Source organism: Leuciscus leuciscus (genome assembly GCF_965113295.1).
Source record: "Leuciscus leuciscus genome assembly, chromosome: 14".
NCBI classification, from domain to species: Eukaryota; Metazoa; Chordata; class Actinopteri; order Cypriniformes; family Leuciscidae; genus Leuciscus; species Leuciscus leuciscus.
In genome coordinates, this window is record NC_138738.1 from 25816759 (window position 1) to 25838665 (window position 21907).

A 21907-nucleotide genomic window follows, 5' to 3' on the forward strand; every position below is an offset into this window, starting at 1 on the left:
AAAAACAAATACATGAACTACAAAAAACATTTACATCAACAATACTGTACAACCACATTATATACCACATAATTAAACACATGGGACATACATTTGTCCCTATCAAAAACATGCATAAAACAAATGAATACAATATATATATCTGCATAAATGCACGCACACATACCTATGCATACACATGTGCATATACCTATAGTAATTACCTAAATTAAAGATTTGATTTAACAGTCAGTGGAACAAATTATCTTTTATAAATTTTCTTTTTAGCCAACGGTATATGCAACCTGCGCCCCGAAGGCAGGGCCTCAAAGCAGGAGTGGAGGGGATGGGTCTTGTCTGAATATACTGCTATCGCCTTTTTCTCCATAAAATGTGAAAACAACTCTTGCAATGTACCGTTTTTGGCCTGTGATCTAATTTGCTTAGTTAATTACTCGTATTAATATATGTTTCTGTCTCATTGTTAAATTGCCATACCACAAAACAATATTATAGGTTAAAATACTTTCAATCATCGATCTGTAAGCAATAGTTAGGATCCTCCTATCAATACTAAAATTTCTTAACTTCCTGAGTAGACCTAAACGCCATCTTGTTTTCTTATATATATATATGGTCCACATTTTCCTGGAAGGAGAGTTTATCATCAATAATTGTACCTAAATATTTAAAATTTGAAACTTGCTCTACCTTTACACCTTGTATAATAACTTGTTCATCTGGGAGGCCAGCCGTACCGGTCTTATTTTGATTCCTACCGCATAATTCCTTTGTCTTCTCAATGTTCAATTCTAGATGACTGTTATCAAACCATTGTACAAGACTTTTAATATACTCAAAATAACAATTTATGTCTGTTTGGCAAGAAATTAAAACCAAGTCCTCAGCGTATTTGATTAAAGTGAGATCGTCCCTGTTACACTGAAGTTCATTAGTATAAACAGAGATAAGCAGAGGTGATAATACACATCCCTGTGGGAACCCTGAGACTTTAAGACTATACAATCAGATAAGATTCTGTTAACACAGACTCGTTGGGGCCTATTACTCAAAAATGCCTCAATCCATAAGATTAACCAGCTATTTACACCTTAATCTTGCAATCTTTCTTTTAAAATTTGCATTAGTTTTTCTCATTGCAGTGTTGTTCAGAAGGTTCTATGTCAAAATTGACTGGTACTTGGAGCTATTCATGATTTCCTCCACCTTCAGTAAAGTCCCAGTTCCAGCTGAAGAAAAGCAGCCACCATGCTTCACTGTGGTTATGGTGTTCTTTCGCTGATGTGCTGTTGTTTTTGTTCCAAACATACCGTGTACAATTTTTGCCAAAAAGTTTAATTCTGGTCTCATCAGACCAACATGGTTTTGAGAGACTGGATATATATGTATGGTAAATTTTAGCTGGGCTTGGATTTTTTTTTATATATATTTTTTTGTCTTGTCAGAAAAGGCTTGCATCTTGCCACCCTGCACGTTGTGGAAAAAGGCGACAGTGGCAAGGAACCAAAACTCCATTAGGTGGCAGAATGGAGAGAAAAAACCTTGGGAGAACCCAGGCTCAGTCAGGGGGGCCAGTTCTCCTCTGGCCAACGAACGAACAGTGTATGATTATGATTCAGGCAGCATTATAGGTCAGAAGTCGAATTGGTTTGGAACAATCAGAATATTATCCAGTTCCATCTGGTTTAAGATCAGAGTCATCACACCGGTATGGAGACGGGTTTGTTGAGGATCAGTGCTGATGGCTGTTGTGTCGATGAGGCCTTCGATGAGAGTCTAGTTGACACAATCTCTGCTGACACTACAGGGATGCGTTGTGGTCATGTCTAGGTGCAGGTCCTCCATCTGGTCTGGATACGGCCCAGATCCGGCTGACAACAACATGCGTTGTGGCCGTGTCTAGGTGCAGGTCCTCCATCTGGTCTGGATACGGCCTGGATCCGGCTAACAACAACATGCGTTGTGGCCGTGTCTAGGTGCAGGTCCTCCATCTGGTCTGGATACGGCCCGGATCCGGCTGACAACAACAAATCTTGTTTATATTAGGTCTGTTTATGTGCCAGTTGTGAGGAAGGAACCGCCAGTAATAAGAACAGTTAAGATTTGGTCTGATTCAGTCTATGAAGCATTAACGGATTGTTTTGAAACAACTGATTGGGAGGTTCTGTGTAAATCACATGACGAAGACATTGATAGCTTAATTGAGTGCATTACAGATTATATAAACTTTTGTGTTGATAAAACACAGTACCTACTAAAAAGATTAAATGTTATTCAAATAACAAACCTTGGGTTACCTCTGAGTTAAAAGTATTATTAAACGAGAAAGAGAGGGCCTTTCTAGTGGGTGATAAGGATGAGCAAAAGAGAGTAGGCCTATTAAAAGTAAAAATTAGAGAGGAGAAAGAGAGTTATAAGTTAAAAATGGAACGAAAATTACAACAAAAGAACGTGAGAGAGGTTTGGAAAGATCTAAATATAATGTCCGGACATGAAAATAAAATTATATACTGCCCCTGGTGGTCAGACGTGGGCAGATTAATTAAATGCATTTTTTAACAGATTTGATGCTGGGTCTAATGATTTTGAACATTCTTCGCTAAGTAGTTTACCTCAGAGTTCTTCATCACATCCACCTCTAGCTCTAAGCTCATCCTTTTCTCCCATTTGTGAGAATGTTTCTGGTTTTTCGATATCAGTTGAACAAGAAGTGGGTTAAGGAGAATTAAGATGAAGAAATCTCCAGGTCCTCCAGGTATTAATTCTAGAGTCCTTAAGGCCTGTGCTGGTCAGATTTGTAGGGTGGTTCATTATATCTTTAATTTGAGTTTGCGTTTGGAGAAATTACCTGTTTTATGGAAGACATCATGTGTAGTACCCGTACCTAAGTTAACAAATCCCATGGAGTTATCGCACTATAGGCCAATTGCTTTAACAGCGCAGTTAATGAAGGTTTTTGAGAGAGTGGTATTAAACCATTTAAAGTCAGTATTGTGTGGTGCTGAGGATAAACTACAGTTTGCTTATAAAACTGGTGTTGGGGTGGATGATGCACTTATTTACCTATTGCATAAATCCTTAAAGGGATAGTTCACTCAAAAATGAAAATTGTGTCATCACTTACTCAACCTCGTGTTGTTCTAAACCTGTATGGGTTTCTCTGTTCTGTTGAACACAAAAGAAGATATTTTTTTGTTATCAAATTTTTATTGTTTTAACATCGTTTAAACATGACATATCGAAGACAAACAATCAGCAGTTACCCCAGTATAAAAAAAAAAAATAAAATAAAAAAAAAGGCTGCAAATAATAATAAATAAAAATGAATAAATCAATAATTAAGATAATATAAAAAAATATATATAATAATAATAAATACACATAATAATAATAATAATAATAATAATACACATACATACACATAGGGCACTATATCAGTGGGATAACAAAGATACATAAAAATTATATATAATGAATAAATAAACAAACATACAGAATATACTTCAAAATATACACAAAAATATATAAGTACTATAGATTATTAGAATTGTTAGAAAATATTAAAAAATAAAAAATAAAAAAAAGAGTGGAATAGGGCTGAAAGAAATCTGCGACAGTTGGAATATATGATTAATAATAATAATAATTTTTTTTTTTTTATTAAAAAAAATTAATAAAAAATATAATAATTAACCAGATGAACAAGAACAATAAAAATAAAATAAAATGACCATAAAACCAGAGAGGGGGAGGGGGGATTAATTCAACTCAGTAAACCCTTGAGTTTTTCCAATGTTTGGGCCCAGAGTCTAATGGTGTCCTCTCTTGCGCCATGAATGCGTGCAGTGGACAATTCGAGATACACCACATCTATAAATGTGAGAACCCAATACTGCTTATTAAGAGAATGTGGAGGTTTCCATCTCGTTGCTACTAATTTCTTAGCGGCTGTCAAACCAGCTAAAAACACTAGTTTCTGAGTTTTGTTAAGTTGGATATCAGAAAGATCATCTAAAATAAAAACAGATGGGGACAAAGGGGCCGAAACATTCAATAAAGTGGACAAACTTTCTTTAACCATATTCCAAAAGTAAGCAACCCCAGGGCATTCCCAAATCATGTGAAAAAAGGTACCAATTTCCCCTGTATGGCACAGTGTGCAGTTAGGATCAGGTTTAAGCTTCATACTATAGAGTTTACGTGGAGTCATATAAGTCCTATGAATAAAATTAAAATGGATTTGTTGATGATCCGGATTCCTTGATAGTGCAGCAGATTAGTAAAAAAATCGTTCACTTTGGTATAGAAGCATGAAATTTGGCACAGATACTCTCTAAGGGCCACTATTTTGGAAAAAGGCGTTGGCCACTCAAAAATTCAATATGGCGGCCATTTTTCAAAATGGCCGCCATTGCTATTCAATGCTTATTATATCAATTATTCAAACAGTGATCCAAGCATAACATTTTATACAAATACTCTCTAAAGGACATGTTAATAGAAAAAGATGCTTGTCCCTCAAAAATTCAAGATGGCCGCCATTTTTAAAGATGGCCACCGTTCCTGTCGAATATTAATTATTTCAAGTGTTCAAATGGTGATGCAAGCATAAAATTAGGCAGAAATACTCTTCAAGGAACACTCTTTTGGAAAAAGGTATGTGCCACTCAAAAATTCAGGATGGACACCATTTTCAAGATGGCCACCATTTCTGTCAAATAGTCATAATGTCTGCTTTGTCTGCCTCCTCTCCTTTGACCTGTCCAGCTTAGTTAAACTTGCCAGGGATATAAAATCCCCACCGGCATAGGTCTCAGGTTCATTGGAGTACACAAGCCTCTCCACCACGGCAAGGTGTAGTCCACAGAGAGGAAGTGCCACTGTTAGAAAAAGGATACGCTGCTGGTACAGGTTGCACATACAGTGGGGAGAACAAGTATTTGATACACTGCTGATTTTGAAGGTTTTCCTACTTACAAAGCATGTAGAGGTCTGTAATTTTTATCATAGGTACACTGAAACTGTGAGAGACGGAATCTAAAACAAAAATCCAGAAAATCACATTGTATGATTTTTAAATAATTAATTTGCATTTTATTGCATGACATAAGTATTTGATCACCTACCAACCAGTAAGAATTCCGGCTCTCACAGACCTGTTAGTTTTTCTTTAAGAAGCCCTCCTGTTCTCCACTCATTACCTGTATTAACTGCACCTGTTTGAACTTGTTACCTGTATAAAAGACACCTGTCCACACACTCAATCAAACAGACTCCAACCTCTCCACAATGGCCAAGACCAGAGAGCTGTGTAATGGGCTACAGGACAATAGGCAAGCAGCTTGGTGAGAAGGCAACAACTGTTGGCACAATTATTAGAAAATGGAAGAAGTTCAAGATGACGGTCAATCTCCCTCGGTCTGGGGCACCATGCAAGATCTCACCTCGTGGGGCATCAATGATCATGAGGAAGGTGAGGGATCAGCCCAGAACTACACGGCAGGTCAATGACCTGAAGAGAGCTGGGACCACAGTCTCTAAGAAAACCATTAGTAACACACTACGCCATCATGGATTAAAATCCTACAGCGCACACAAGGTCCCCCTGCTCAAGCCAGTGCATGTCCAGGCCCATCTGAAGTTTGCCAATGACCATCTGGATGATCCAGAGGAGGAATGGGAGAAGGTCATGTGGTCTGATGAGACAAAAATAGAGCTTTTTGGTCTAAACTCCACTTGCCGTGTTTGGAGGAAGAAGGAGGATGAGTACAACCCCAAGAACACCATCCCAACCGTGAAGCATGGAGGTGGAAACATCATTCTTTGGGGATACTTTTCTGCAAAGGGGACAGGACGACTGCACCGTATTGAGGGGAGGATGGATGGGGCCATGTATCGCGAGATCTTGGCCAACAACCTCCTTCCCTCAGTAAGAGCATTGAAGATAGGTTGTGGCTGGGTCTTCCAGCATGACAACGACCTGAAACACACAGCCAAGGCAACTAAGGAGTGCCTCTGTAAGAAGCATCTCAAGGTCCTGGAGTGGCCTAGCCAGTCTCCAGACCTGAACCCAATAAAAAATCTTTGGAGGGAACTGAAAGTCTGTATTGCCCAGCGACAGCCCCGAAACCTGAAGGATCTGGAGAAGGTCTGGAGGAGTGTGCCAAAATCCCTGCTGCAGCGTGTGCAAACCTGGTCAACAGGAACCCAGACCGACCCCTTCCACAGCCAATACCCCTCTGTCCTCCTTTCTTCGCTAACCGAGGAAGAAGTATCTACACTTCTCCTCTCCAGTCACCCTACCACCTGCCCGCTTGACCCCATCCCCTCACACCTTCTACAAGCCATCTCTCCCACACTTCTACCATCACTCACACACATCATCAACTCATCCCTCCACACTGGCACCTTCCCTACAGCATTCAAGCAGGCTCGGGTTACTCCACTGCTCAAAAAACCAACGCTAAACACATCATTTGTTGAGAATTACAGACCTATCTCTCTCCTACCATTCATTGCGAAGACACTCGAAAGAGCTGTCTTCAACCAACTAACATCCTTCTTGTCTCTAAACAACTAGCTGGATGTCAACCAATCTGGCCTCAAGAAAGGACATTCAACTGAGACTGCATTACTGTCAGTCACAGAAGCCCTACGGATCGCAAAAGCAGCTTCCAAATCTTCAGTCCTCATTCTCCTGGATCTGTCTGCTGCCTTCGACACGGTGAATCATCAGATCCTTCTGTCCACCCTCTCATCACTGGGCATCACAGGAACTTCACTCCACTGGTTTGAGTCCTATCTCACAGGTAGGTCCTTCAAGGTCGCATGGAGAGGTGAGGTATCCAGAGCACATCAGCTGACCACAGGGGTTCCCCAGGGTTCAGTTCTTGGTCCCCTCCTCTTCTCCATCTACACCACATCACTGGGACACATCATACAGGCACACGGTTTTTCCTACCACTGCTATGCTGATGACACACAGCTCTTCCTCTCCTTTCAACCAGATGATCCCACAGTAGCTGCACGGGTCTCAAGCTGTCTGGCGGACATCTCCACATGGATGAAGGAACATCACCTGCAGCTCAACCTGGCAAAGACTGAGCTTCTCGTCCTCCCTGCCAATCCGTCTCTACAGCACGACTTCACCATCCAGCTAGAGTCATCATTAATCACCCCATCAAGATCGGTCAGAAATCTTGGAGTAACGTTTGATGACCAGCTGACCTTCACAGATCACATTTCAAAGACAGCTCGATCATGCAGGTTTGCACTGCACAACATCAGGAAGATCAGGCCTTTCCTAACTGAGCATGTAACACAACTTATCGTCCAGGCCCTGGTCATCTCTAGGCTTGACTACTGCAATGCTCTTCTGGCTGGACTTCCAGCATGTGCAACCAAACCCCTACAGATGATCCAGAATGCTGCAGCTCGTCTTGTCTTCAACGAGCCCAAGAGGGCCCACGTCACTCCTCTGTTCATCTCTCTGCACTGGCTACCTCTAGCTGCTCGCATCAAGTTCAAGGCACTGACGCTTGCTTACAGAACTATCACAGGCTCAGCTCCCTCCTACTTTCACTCACTCCTACGAGTCTACATCCCTACCAGACACCTACGATCGGTCAACGAGCGACGTCTCGTGGTTCCATCACAGAAAGCCACAAAATCACTTTCCAGAACATTCTCATTCACAGTTCCATGCTGGTGGAACGCTCTCCCCACCCTCATCCGGAATGCAGAATCCCTGACAACATTCAAAAAACAGCTGAAAACCAATCTCTTCCGTGAGCACTTAACCTTATAAAAAAAAAAAAAAAAAAAAAAAAAAAAATTCCTTTCCCTTTGAAACATCACTTATCAGGCTTATGCTACTCTGAATAATACCTGAACTTCGTATTTTGAGCACTTCCTGCGTTGTTGTTGCTTTTGCCTCTTTATGATGACTCGCTGAATTTAGTCCTAATTTGTAAGTCGCTTTGGATAAAGGCGTCTGCTAAATGACTAAATGTAAATGTAAATGTGGTCAAGAACTACAGAAAACGAATGATCTCTGTAATTGCAAACAAAGGTTTCTGTACCAAATATTAAGTTCTGCTTTTCTGATGTATCAAATACTTATGTCTTGCAATAAAATGCAAATTAATTACTTAAATCATACAATGTGATTTTCTGGATTTTTGTTTTAGATTCCGTCACTCACAGTTGAAGAATACATATGATAAAAATTACAAACTTCTACATGCTTTGTAAGTGGGAAAACCTGCAAAATCAGCAGTGTATCAAATACTTGTTCTCCCCACTGTATCTGCGAGACGGAAGGCGGAAGGACCATCAGAATTGAGACTGGTTTCAACAATATAGGTGACCAGTTCAGAAAGAGCCATAGGAAAGATGGCTGGTTGAATCGTTTCACTCTGTGACTCTTTCTCAAGCCTTCTGAGGTTTCTCTCTGTTGTAAAGATGAATGAGACGCAAATTATGGTATTTCAGCTCCTGTGCAATGGCATCAGCACCACTTAGTTGAGACAATAATTTAGCATCATTCAGTGTTTGTGCACATTCATGTAGTCTGTCATTCAGTTGCAGTGTCATTACCTGACGTAGGTCAGATTCAGGAGATATGTTATCACAAAGAAAGCAAACCTGATCATCTAGACTTTTCTGCATCATGGTTCTGCGATGCTTTGTTTGGCCTTCATCTATCTCACTACATTGAGCATCGGATTGTTGCTTCTGGGCACGAAGTAACTTTGTGTTGTTGAACCGAAGTCGACAATTGTAGTGATACTTCACTTGGTTCCTTCTCAAAGCTTCTATACCACCACCTTCATCCAGTCGTTCCAGGTCCAGGGTCATTGGCATTTTGTTCATCTTGTGTAAGAGTGGAATGTTGGTGGCAATCATTTTATAGCCATCATGTTGAGAAACATGATGGGTAGGTGGTGATTGGAGGGGTTCCTTTGTGTCTGTCTGACAAAGACAACATTTCTTCCAATCAGTTGGCCTCTTGGCTGACATGGGATTTTCATTTGCCATTTTGGGGGTTTGTTGTCTGATTAAGGCCGAGGGGTTATCCTTTTACCACCTCAATCATAGACATAGTACACATTCAGGTATGGGATACAACTAGGTACGGGTCACCTACACCTAGCCCGATCATTCATCCAGTGCCATTTAAGTCCCGTGTGATCTGTACACCTTCCAGGTAAGCATACATGAACAAGTCATGTATTGCCCCGCTTACCCTTGGCTCGGCTCTCCCGCGCTGGCACAACCTGTAAATTCAGGTGCGGCTATCTAACTACATCTATTACTAGCTAATTGATGAGGGGCTGGTAGACAGCATTTGGGACACTAAACTTAGCTATACTATTACTACTAGTCAAGAACTACAGTGTAAGTAAAACTAGATCAGCTGACACTGAACCCCATGCTGAGTTCCACAGCAGTTAAGTCACCAGTGTGCCCTGGTTGTGTAATGACGTTCACTCTATTAAACAAAACCTTCCTTAACACATTAAATTGAGCTCTGACAGAAATGGTGGCCATCTTGAAAATGGTCACCATCTTGAATTTGAGCGGCACACACCTTTTTCCATGATAATGTTCCTTGAAGAATATTTGTACCAAATTTCATGATACCAGCACCATTTGAAAAAAAGATGTAAGGATTCAAGAGAAATGGCGGCCATCTTGAAAACTGGTAGCCATCTTGAATTTTTGAGGGACAAGCACCGTTTTCCAAAAAAAACATTCTGAAGAGAGTATTTTCACAAAATGTTATGCCTACATCACTGTTTGAACAATTGACATAATGAGCATTTTACAGAAATAGCGGCCATCTTGAAAAAATGGCCGCCATGTTGAATTTTTCGGTGGCCAACGCCTTTTTCCCAAAAAGTGACCCTTAGAGAGTATCTGTGCCAAATTTCATGCTTCTATACCAATTTGAACGATTCTCTTGAAATATGCCATTAATCTGCTGCACTATGAGGCATGCATTACCATCACCCAAACACTGTCCCAATTAAAGCTGGGGGAAAGGTCCGGAATATCTGCCCGCCATGAAGAATCTATTGTCAGAAGAGGATGCATTTTTTCCAGAAAAAAATTATATAATTTAGAAACCAAACCTCTTGTTCCCCGAATCTCACATAACACTTTAAGTAAAGGGTGGTCTTTAAGAGGAGCCAACCAAGGAACCCCATAAGCCTTCATGGCTGCCCTCAACTGTAAGTAAAAAAAAAAGGTAGAGCTCTGAAGGTTAAATTGAATAGAAAGTTCTTCAAAGGAGTGAAGGCCTTTATCACCCATTAAATCACCCAAGGAGTGAATTCCTTTGTCGAACCACTGTCGACACTGGCCAATCTTTATTGGGCGCTTACCAATTAGCAAACCATCATTATTAAAGATAGGAGAGTAGGGATTCCAATTAGAACGGATATTACAAGCTTTTTCTGCTGCTCTCCAGACCAACAGAGCGTGTGACACTAAAGGACCGAAACGGAGCGTACACTTTTTTGGAGGAATATTGGCAAATAAAACTTCATCTAACTTCAGAGGAAGAACTAGATTTCCCTCCAAGGAACGCCACGAAACATCCATTTTGTCATTATACCAGCTAAGTAGGGGACGTAGTGTAAAAGCCCAATGATATAGCTTAAAATTCGGAAGAGCAAGTCCACCCGCGAATCTATCTCGTTGCATCGTGGAAAGTTTCAGACGTGGACGTTTGCCATTCCATACAAATTTGGTAATTATGCTCTGTAGCTTATCCCAAAAACGAGAAGGGGGAGGCAAGGGCAGCATAGAACTCACAAAGTTAATTCGAGGGAGTACATTCATTTTGATAATCGAGATGCGCGATCTAAGAGAATTTGGAAGTGATGACCAATTATCCAAGTTACAAGAAATTTTTGACAGGATGCCCTCATAGTTGGTCTTAATTATATACTGCAATGAAGCACCAATCATAATGCCTAAATACTTAAATTGTTTGACCACTGGTATACCCAAGGGTAGTGGTAAGTTTCTCATTGCGTCATTTAGTGGAAGAAGTGCCGACTTTGTCCAATTTATTCTATATCCGGAAATCTCACCAAAACTGCCAAAGATAGTTAAAATGTTTGGAATGGACTGCAGTGGATTGCCTAAAAAAAGAAGGATGTCATCTGCATACAAAGAAATATGATGGTTGGTCCCACACATTGTGATTGGGGTGATACCTTTATCTATGCGAATTGTCTGGGCCAGTGGCTCTAGCGAGAGTGCAAAAAGAAGCGGACTTAGAGGGCATCCCTGTCGAGAACCTCTGGCTATGTTGAACAGTGAAGAACAAGTCTTGCCTGTCAAAACCATGGCTGTGGGGTTCGCATACAGCAACTTGATCATATGAATGTAGGAGGACCCCAGAGCCATGAGCTTCAACACAGACCACAAATATGGCCATTCCAGACGATCAAAGGCTTTCATAGCATCTAAGGAAAGGACCGCGGTAGGAGGAGTCAACGAAGATGACCCATGTATTATATGGAGTAACCTCCTAACACTATCAGATGCTAATCTAGTCCTAATAAAGCCTGTCTGGTCACAGTTAACAAGCTTAGTCATGGCCGGCTGGAGCCTCCGCGCGAGCAATTTGGCATACATTTTTAAGTCAGCATTTAGAAGTGACAGAGGCCTATAATTTGAACAATCATTGGGGTCCTTGTCTTTTTTGAGCAAAAGCGTAATAACTGCAATATTCACATCTCTGGAAAAGGACCCTCTCTCAATAGCGGCTTGAATCATATAAAAGAGTAGGGGGCCCAGACTGTCCCAGAACGTGGTATAAAATTCTGGTGGAATTCCATCCAACCCAGGGGATTTACCGCTACACATATCAAAAGCAGCCTCCTTAAGCTCAACTAAAGTAATGGGGGTATTTAATTCTAGAGAGTCTTCCTCAGACAGCTTAGGAAGCAGTGTTTTGTTTAGAAAATTGTCACAAGTATCCTGATTATGTGATATCTCAGAGCTATATAAATCAGCGTAAAAGCTACGGAAAGTAGCATTAACTTGTGAGGGTTCACTAAGAATATCACCATTTTTGGACTTAATTGTGCCGATATCTGCAAAATGTTCATTGGACCGCAATCTAAGGGCTAATAAACGGCTGGGTCTAGCCCCATTAAAATAGTACAACTGTCGCGTCCTATGAATTAAAAATTCGGCCCGCTGTTTCATAACAGCATTTATCTCTTTTTTCACAAGGTCAAATTGAAGCCTAACTTCCTCATCATAACTTTGTTGTAATAGGCTATCTAATGCTGATAATTTAGACTCTAAATCGTGTAATCTGGATGAACGAGCTTTCCTTATGTTGGAGGCATAGCATACAGTAAAATTCCTAATAAAACCTTTAACAGCATCCCAGACTGTCCTTGGGTCATCCACAGAGCCTTTATTTATATTTACAAAATCTGATAGTTGACTTGAAAACTTGGTTTTAAATGCTTCATCCCGGAGTAGCGAGGTGTTAAAACGCCATCTAGGGGCCCGAGCTGGATTTGAATTTAACAACACCGAAGCAATCACTGCATTATGGTCAGAAAAAGCCACTGGTAATAAGTTAACAGTAACAATATTATAAAACAAATCTCTAGAAGAAAAAATAAAGTCAATTCTAGAGGAAGATTTGTGTCTTGATGAAAAATGGGTGAAGCCTTTAACACCTGGATTTAATACACGCCAGAGATCCACCACCCCAGTATCATTAATCCAGGAACATAAAGCCTCAGAAGCATATTTTTGATCTAAGTTTTCGGAGTGTCCCGATCTATCAACTGAATAGTCAACAACAGCATTAAAATCAGCACCTATTACGAGTTTGAAGTCAGAGAGCTCCAGCAGTACCTTAGTGAGCTGTTCATAAAATTCTTTTTCAAAAGTATTAGGGGCATAAATTGAGACGAAGGCAACATTTCTATTTTCTATATGAACTTTCGCAACTGTTATTCTGCCTTTGCGATCTGCCCAAGAATCCAACAACTTAAAGCGCAAATTACGCTGACATATGATTGCCACCCCTTTCGATTTGTTAAGAGCTGACGAGCAAGCAACTACCCGGAAAAAGCGATTAGACATGCGATTTGTATTCTAGATTATTAGGTGAGGAAGTTTTTTCGTCCAATAATTAGAATCTCTGTTTTTTCAGAATTAAGTAGTAGGAAATGACTAGTCATCTAATTTTTTATTTCACCTATACATTCCGTTAATTTAGTGAATCGGTAAGTTTCGTCAGGGCGTGAAGAAATATAGAGCTGAGTATCATCGGCATAACAGTGAAAACTAATTCCATGCTTCCTAATGATATCTCCCAAGGCAATGGAAGCATGTACAGAGTGAAAAGCAATGGTCCTAGAACTGAGCCTTGTGGTACGCCATACTGAACTTGTGATCGATGAGACATCTCTTCATTTACTGCTACAAACTGATAACGGTCAGACAAGTATGATTTAAACCATGTTAATGCAATTCCACTAATGCCAACATAATTTTCGAGTCTATTTAAAAGAATGTTGTGGTCAATAGTATCAAATGCAGCACTGAGATCGAGTAACACTAATTGAGAGATACAAGCACGATCGGATGATAAGAGCAAATCATTTGTAACTCTAATGAGAGCAGTCTCAGTACTATGGTACGGTATAAATCCTGACTAAAAATCCTTGCAGATATCATTTCTTTCTAAAAAAGGAACATAGTTGTGAGGATACCGCCTTTTCTAGTATCGGCCTGTAATTGACTAATTCTGTACGATCAAGTTGCGGTTTTTTAACAAGCGGTTTAATCATAGCCAGCTTAAGTTTTTGGTACGTATCCTAATGACAAAGATGAATTAATGATATTAAGAAGAGGATCTATGACCTCTGGAAGCATCTCTCTCAGTAGCTTAGTCGGTATAGGGTCTAACATACATGTTGTCGATTTAGATGATTTAATGAGTTTAATGAATTCTTCCTTTTCTATAGCAATGAATGAATACATTTTTTCTTTAGGGACACGACAATGCACTGCCTGATGCAATACTGTAGTAGACTGTAGTAGCATAGTTATAATTTTCTCCCTGATTTTATCAATCTTGTAAGTGAAGAAGTTCATAAAGTCATTACTGCTGTGCTGCTTGGAAACTTCTGGGCTTGAACCTTTATTTTTCGTTAGTTTAGCCACTGTTTCAAATAAATACCTAGGGTTTTGTTTATTTTCTTCTAATAGGGTTTAAAAATAAGCAGATCTAGCAGCTTTTAAGGCCTCTCTGTATACAGTTGAGCTCTCTTTCCATGAAATGCGAAATGTCTAAAGTGCTGGAAAAGAGAGAGTCAAAAGTTTCTGTCGCAATATCGAGTTCTTCTAAGCTATCTGGGATGCTGAGATGATGAAACTGATCAGGAAGATTATTAATAATGCAATCTTTAGTGGCAGAAGTGATCGGTCTAACATATTTGTAACACGGAGTCGGCTTTGCAGCCTTGGCTAAATGAAGTTTACACGAGACCAGATAATGATCTGAGATGTCATCGCTCTGCTGCAGAATTTCAACGGCATCAACATTGATTCTGTGTGATAATATTAGATCTAGGGTATGATTACGACAATGAGTAGGTCCTGACACATGTTGTCTAACTCCAATAGAGTTAAGAATGTCTTTAAATGCCAATCCCAATGCATCTTTTTTGTTATCTACATGTATATTAAAATCACCAACAATTATGACTTTATCTGCAACCAGTACTAACTCTGATAGAAAGTCAGCAAATTCTTTGATAAAGTCTGTATGGTGCCCTGGTGGCCTGTATACAGTAGCCAGCAAAAATCTCAAACGTGATTTATCATTTACACTATGTATTGTTACATTAAGCACTTCAAAAGAATTATATTTGAAACTAGACTTCTTAGTAATTCTGAAAATATTACTATAAATTACAGCAACACCTCCCCCTTTGCCTTTCAGATGAGGTTCATGTTTATAACAGTAGTCTTGGGGGGTGGACTCATTTAAAGTCATGTAATCGTTTGGTTTAAGCCAGGCTGTGTTTCTGTCAAACACAGCACATCTAGGTTATAGTCTGTAATCATATCATTGACAATAAGTGCTTTTGAAGTAAGGGATCGAATATTCAGCAACCCAAGCTTTATCATTTGCTCATTTGTATTATATCTGTGTTTTATTTTTGCTGAACATCAATTAAATTTTTACCCTTAGATGGGTTTGGACGTTTTTTGTATTTCCTAATTCGGGGAACAGACACAGTCTCTATTTGATGATATCTAGATGAAAGAGTCTCTATGTGATGGGATTTATCTGACCATGTACAAACATAGTCTGACTTCACAAAATACAATGATGACAAATGATTATATATATATATACTTATATATATATATATATATAAGTAATAATACAAATACATAATACTACTGATTATTAATATTAATAAAAAGTAATAATAATTCTGAAAACAATATTAAATGATTGTATTTAATGATTAAATTTTAGTCTTCAGAGTTATAAAAGTGTGTGTGCCCACTTGTACAGTTAGGTTTTTTTCTCTGAATAATCAGTAATTTATCTGTCAATTTTTTTTTTTTTCTCTGAATAATCGGTAATTTATCTGTCCATAACACACGATGAATATTTAAATTATATGAATTTCTGAACAGATTTAACAGATTCTGAACAGATTTAAATTATATGAAACTTAATGATAATAATTTATTTGGACAAATTGAAAATTCTGTTTCTCTCAATTCTGATCTTGGTCTCTTGGCTATGTACAATAAGGCATTTGTGAAGAACTTAGGCGTATTATTTCAGAATCAGAAATCAGAAAGAGCTTTATTGCCAAGTGTGCTTGCACCCACAAGGAATTTTTCTTGGTACTGAAGCTTCCAGTGCACATATACAAATACAAATACAACAAGAAACATAGTAATACAATTTCTAAGAATAAAATATATATAAAAAAAAAAAAAAAATAGTATAAAAAGTAAAAAAAGGGGTCACAGTTGGGTTTAGTCTGAATAAACATTTACAGATTATGAACATATTTACAGTATTTTGAGAAGTATGAATAATATAAATATAAATATCACCTGAGTTAGAGAATATTACACTAGACAGTGGGAGTCTAGTGCATGTTACAGATTATGAACATATTTACAGTATTTTGAATAGTATGAATAATATAAATATAAATATCACCTGAGTTAAGAGAATATTGCACTAGACAGTTTTGCACCTCTCTGCTGTCCGGACTGTCCGTTGTAGTCTCCTGATGTCCGATTTGGTAGCTGAACCAAACCAGACAGTGATGGAAGTGCTTAAAACAGACTCAATGACGGCTGAGTAGAACTGGATCAGCAGCTCCTGTGGCAGATTGAACTTCTTCAGCTGGCGAAGGAAGTACAGTCTCTGCTGGGCCTTTTTCACAATGGAGTCAATGTGATTTGCCCACTTCAGGTCCTGAGAGATGGTTAGAGCCAAGGAACCTGAATGACTCCACTGCTTCCACAATGCTGTTCATGATGGTGAGAGGGGGGAGTGCTGGGGATTTTCTCCTGAAATCCACAATCATCTCCACTGTTTTGAGCGTGTTCAGCTCAAGGTTGTTATAGCTGCACCAGACAGCCAGCTGTTCAACCCCCAGTCTGTAAGCAGACTCGTCACCATTTTGGATGAGACCGATGACGGTGGTGTCGTCTGCAAATTTCAGGAGCTTGACTGAGGGGTCTTTAGAAGTGCAGTCATTAGTGTACAGGGAGAAGAGCAGTGGGGAGAGAACGCACCCTTGGGGGGCGCCAGTGCTGATGGTGAGGGTCCTGGATGTGAGCTTCCCCAGTCTCACTCGCTGCTGCCGGTCTGTCAGGAAGCTGGAGATCCACTGACAGATTGAGGATGGCATGGAGAGCTGAGTCAGTTTGGCTGTGAGAAGATCAGGGATGATGGTATTGAAGGCCGAACTGAAGTCCACAAATAAGATCCGTGCATAAGTCCCAGGTCTGTCAAGATGTTGCAGGATATAGTGCAGTCCCATGTTGACTGCATCATCCACAGACCTGTTTGCTCTGTAAGCAAACTGAAAGGGATCCAGAAGGGGTCCAGTGATGTCCTTCAGATAGGCCAACACCAGTCTTTCAAACGACTTCATGACCACAGACGTGAGAGCGACAGGTCTGTAGTCATTAAGTCCAGTGATTTTAGGTTTTTTGGGAACCGGAATGATAGTGGAGCGTTTGAAGCAGCAGGGAACTTCACACTGCTCCAATGATCTGTTGAAGATCTGCGTGAAGACTGGGGCCAGTTGGTCAGCGCAGGCTTTTAGACAAGCAGATGAGATGCCGTCTGGGCCTGAAGCTTTCCTAGTCTTCTGTTTTTTGAAGACTCGGCTCACGTCCTCCACACAGACCTTAAGCTCAGGTTGGATGGCAGAAGGGGGGAGGAGAGGGGTTGCAGGAGGTGATGGTGGATGTGTGAAGTGCACATCAGAGCGGGTGTGAGGTGTGAGTCTGGGCTTCTCAAACCTGCAATAGAATGCATTGAGAGTGTCAGCCAGTTGTTGATTCTCCACAGATGGGGGGGATGGTGATTTGTAGTTGGTGATGTTCCTCAGGCCTCTCCAGACTGATGCTGGGTCGTTGGCTGAAAACTGGTTTTTCAGCTTTTCAGAGTAGCTTCTTTTAGCAACTCTGATCTCCTTTGTCAGTCTGTTTCTGGCCTGGTTATACAAGATTTTATCCCCACTTCTGTAAGCATCCTCTTTGGCATGACGAAGCTGTTTGAGTTTCCCAGTAAACCATGGTTTATCATTAGTGAATGATAAGAATGTCCTGGTAGGAATGCATGTATCCTCACAGAAACTGATATATGATGTTACAGTATCTGTGAGCTCATCCAGATCGGTGGCTGCAGCTTCAAAAACAGTCCAATCAGTGCAATCGAAGCAGGCCTGTAGATCCTGCTCTGCTTCGTTGGTCCATCTTTTTACAGTCCTTATTACAGGTTTAGCTGATTTCAGTTTCTGCCTGTAGGTCGGTATAAGATGAACCAAACAATGATCAGAGAGCCCCAAAGCTGCCCGTGGGACGGAGTGATACGCATTCTTTATCGTGGTGTAACAGTGGTCCAATATATTACTGTCTCTGGTAGGACATGTAACATGCTGTCTGTATTTTGGCAGTTCACGGGAGAGATTTGCTTTGTTAAAATCCCCAAGAATGATTAAAAGAGAGTCTGGGTACCTTTGTTCCATTTCAGCTATATGTTCAGCCAGCTGTTGTATCGCCGCGCTCACACACGCGTCTGGAGGAATGTAAACATTCGCGAGAATGAATGAGGAAAACTCCCGCGGCGAGTAGAAAGGTTTACAGTTTATGAAATGTGCCTCTAAATTAGGAGAGCACATCTTCTTCAGTGTTGTTACATCTGAACACCAACTTTCGTTAATGTAGAAACACAATCCACCACCTCTCGTTTTCCCCGTTAGTTCCGCGATGCGATCCGCTTGGAACAGCTGAAAGCCCGGCAGATGTAGTGCGTTGTCCGGTATGGCTTCACTCAGCCAGGTTTCAGTGAAGCACAGAGCAGCGGAGTTTAAAAAATCCTTGTTAGTGCGGGTGAGGAGAAGAAGTTCGTCCATTTTGTTAGGAAGAGATCGGAGATTCGCAAGATGAATACTGGGGAGTGCAGTGCGGAGGCCGCGCTCGCGGAGTTTAACCAGCGCGCCAGCGCGCTTCCCGCGTTTGCGTCTGACCGCGCGTTTGAACAACACCGCTGCCCCTCCGACGAGAATGTCCAGTAAAACGTCTGAGTAATCAAAATCTGTAAAAAAGTTGTCTGGTGTGTGTTTCCTAATGTCCAGTAGTTCGTCTTTGGTGAAACTGATAGGAAAAGAAAAAACAACACAATAACTGGAGACAAATAACTATTTGACAAAGAACTCAAATTTGATCAGCAAATAAATAATGTTGTTAAATCCTGCTTTTTTAATCTGAGACTTCTATCCAAGGTAAAGAGCTTTCTTTCTTTTAATGACCTTGAGAAAGTTATTCACATCTTTATCTTTTCACAACTCGATTACTGTAATACTCTACACAGGAGTTAGCCAGACAGCGTTGGCGCGTTTGCAGATAGTCCAAAATGCGTCCGCTAGGCTATTGACTGGTACAACGTGAGCACATTACACCAATTTTGTACTCACTCCAATGGTTTCCGATCCGTTTCCGTATAGAATATAAACTTTTAATGTTTGTTTTTAAATCCTTAAATGGTTTGGCACCTACATATCTTGATTCCTTAGTGAAACGTTATACATCAAATAGATCCCTGCGGTCTTCCGATCAGTCTCTTTTAACGATTCCAAGATCTAGATTAAAATGTAGGGGTGACCGCGCCTTCTCGATCGCTGCTCCGAAACTTTGGAATTTGTTACCCGTTCACATCAGATTGGCTCAGACTATTTCGAGTTTTAAATCATTGTTAAAAACTCATCTATTAACTCAGGCTTTTAATTCCTCTGGGCGTTGAGTCACAATTCTCTGTTGTTTTTATGTTTTGTTTTTGTGTTGTCTATGTATGTCAATGAATTGTGCTATATAAATACAATAAAGAATCCCCCCCCCCCCCCCCCCCCACAGCAAGTAGGCTGCAAACATCTGAGAAAAAAATCATCCTGTGAAATTATGGTGGGACTGGCTGAGGTAGTAAAAGATAATAGCTCATTATTATATTTAGCTTCTATTCAGGGCCCTGATGTTCAATACCCATGATTACTATCCATGATCAGGTAATCCATGTTACTTTTGTGCCTTTTTCCCCCCAAAGAAACATTAAAAGAACAACAGGTAGAGTAATCAGAGTGGGATCACTTGAAGTGTTTGTATTTTAAGCAAAACAGAACAATAAAATAATACAAACATCCCCTTCCATTTTCAATTTCTTTGAAACAGTCAGAACAAAGTACATGCAATATAAGTTAGAATTAAATGTATACTTTTTGTTTGATATTAAAAGCTGTTTAATAGGGACTTTTTTTTCTTTCTTTTTTTTACATTACTGGAATGGCTAATAGATAGCCTAGTTGTACTTTTTCTTCTTTATCATTGTAACTGTTCCTGAAACCACCTTTCTGCTGGGATCAGGATAAACTTTTCTGAATCAAATTAATCCTAAAAACAATTGAACAACACACAATGAATTTTTGATTCATATCAAAACCAAGAGTGGATTACATCATGATCTAATTTAAATTCAGAATTGTTTTTTCTTTTGAACAACTGGGCCAAGTGCTGTAAAATGCTATGCTGTATCCTGTCTCTGGATGGAGTTTCTGTGCATTGTTGTATTACAAATTTATGAAATGTTTAATTTAGGTTGCAACAGTAAAAGTTGAGTACATTGAAGTTAGCATTTTAAGGTTAGGTTAGGATAATAGTAACAACAGTTTCTGCCAGTCCTATTTTTCTCTATTGTAAGTCACCTTTTGTCTTTAAATGGCTCTTGAAGCCCCAGTTTCACTCAGGCCCCGTCCACACTACTGCGTTTTCGTTTAAAAACGGAGACCTTTTGCTACGTTTGCACCTCCCGTCCACACTAAAACGGCAAAAACGGAGAACCAAAACGGAGAAGTTTAGAAACGCTGCCGACCCGTTTTTCGTTTTGAATCTCCGGAGGGCGTTTTAGTCTGGACGGGTCAAAACGGAGGACTTTAGAAACGATGACGTAGTAGAGGCTCACGCTCGGCTCTATGATTGGGTCAGGTGTCATCAGTCATGGCGTATATCTTTGCTAGCAGCTGTTGTGCCAAGTAAATTCTGCATTTTACAATGCTATAACTGCCTACATGCGCCGGAGGTAAGCTATTATTCGAGCGATCTGTGACAATTCCCGTGTGCAGCGGCGGTATCGACCGTACATGGAGCGTCGGTTTTGGGTTAACCCGGGAAGAACCAGCGCATGGTGGGATCATTTTATCAATGAAGTTGTGTTTACACTGGCACGCGCATGCCCAGTGTTGGTGAATGGTCACGTGATCCGCGTTTTCAGTCGTTTTAATGTGGACGGAGATCAATTCTAATACGCAGCTAAAACGCTGGTGTGGACGGAGATCGTATTCATTTTAATTCTCCGTTTCTAAACTAAAACGCAGTAGTGTGGACGGGGCCTCAGACTGATGGGATTAGCACATGAATGATTCCCTGAGAATCTCACCTTTTGTTCTGCAAATGGCTTTCGGACCCAAATGGCTCTTGGAGCCTTATGCTGATTGAATTAGGATTGGCCAGACCCTCAGTCTAGAGTGTTACCTAAACCTGTTACATGCTTTGTTTGAATTTGTCTCCACCTTCAAAAGTCCCTCCTCCTAAAATGCCTATAACATACCATATAAAGAAACTCTTCTGTTTGAACGTGATCCCAACGTCTCCTGGTCTGCTTTGAAGAAAGAAAAAACTTTCCAACAGCATCTTGAAATACAAATATATGCAATGTCACTCCATATTTTAAACTTTAATGTGAAAGGATTAATAATGCTTGCATGCGTGTGCACTTTTACCTCTGGGTCATCTGGAGGAGGTATTGACAACTGATTCATGTTGGACTTGGGCCATTCTTCCTTCAAAAGAAAAACAGGCCCCTTAAAGGGATACTTCACCTCTGGAAAGATGAATGTGTATTTAAAATAGGTCATTTATGTAGAAGAAATGTGAAATTATTTTTGAATTTGGAGCTTTCTAGACTGAGAAAAGCCAGAAAATGTATTTTTGGCTTATGTGGATGAAAGACAACAACTCCCAGAATGCATTTGCTTCACTGCCCTAGGAGGCCACTCCTAAGCCACGCCTACCGGTAAGAGAGCGCAGTTGAAAA

At 40.2% G+C, this 21907-nt stretch overlaps 2 protein-coding genes across 4 annotated transcripts in view; one reads left to right on the forward strand and one right to left on the reverse strand.

Moving 5' to 3' along the window:
* Window positions 1-21907, reverse strand: part of LOC309474407 (uncharacterized protein) — a 328024-nt gene that overhangs the window by 263523 nt on the left and 42594 nt on the right. The window lies entirely within an intron of this gene.
* LOC309474318 (inactive rhomboid protein 2-like) overlaps window positions 1-21907 on the forward strand; it is a 93219-nt gene that overhangs the window by 41044 nt on the left and 30268 nt on the right. The gene's annotated exons all lie outside the window — the stretch shown is intronic.